This window comes from Pteropus alecto, unplaced genomic scaffold (assembly GCF_000325575.1).
Source record: "Pteropus alecto unplaced genomic scaffold, ASM32557v1 scaffold292, whole genome shotgun sequence".
Classification (NCBI taxonomy): domain Eukaryota; kingdom Metazoa; phylum Chordata; class Mammalia; order Chiroptera; family Pteropodidae; genus Pteropus; species Pteropus alecto.
In genome coordinates this window covers 89,663-90,480 of record NW_006433224.1, presented here as the reverse complement: position 1 = coordinate 90,480, position 818 = coordinate 89,663, and positions in this window count along the sequence as shown.

The following is an 818-nucleotide window of genomic DNA, read 5'->3' as shown; positions in this document are numbered from 1 at the left end:
TATAAAATTAGGAAATAGAAACATTTTTGCTATAAATATTACTATAGTAAATACATATATATGTACACATGTATATATTAAAGTTTTATAAATATAACAGATTTAACCAAATAACATATCCATGACTAGTAGACTAGAAGTAATCATCCAATGATGGTGGGAAGTTCAGGCAATAGATTCAGTGAAGGAGAACTTTTGAACAAAAGGAATCTTAACATTGACCTTCATGTATTTAAAGCATGTAGTGAGGGCCCACTGCACACACATCTTCCATCATCTGAAACCAGTGTGATTGGTGGACAGCCATCAGATCAATGATTCTGTACAAATTTGAGCTGGTTGCTTTCGGGCAGGAACTTGAATATGTTAGAGAACTGTTCAGGCCCAATTAATATATCTTTAGGTTGGTTTCATAGCTGATGTTTTTAAGTTGGTTTATGAGAAATACGATAAAAAGTCACTAACAAATCATATATCTGAACATCCCCCAATGCCCACAGCAATGAGTCCTTCAGAGATAATGTAAGGACATATAACATCTGCCTTCAATCATAGAAGCCAACAACGAAAATGACACTTGGCATACAAAGTGCTACAAAACAGCCTATGCTTATTTTGACATTTAGCATAATGATACTGGTAGATATCTTTCCATCACTCATCAGAGAGAAACTGTGTGAAAGAATACTAATTCCTTTCATTTGTACAACATTTTAGAATTTTTGAAGGAACTGAACAGGTTGCATTCTAAGTTTTAAAAATCTTTTTGCAATATCTTTGAAAAAATTGTATTAAAAGGGGAAAACTTACTTTGACTT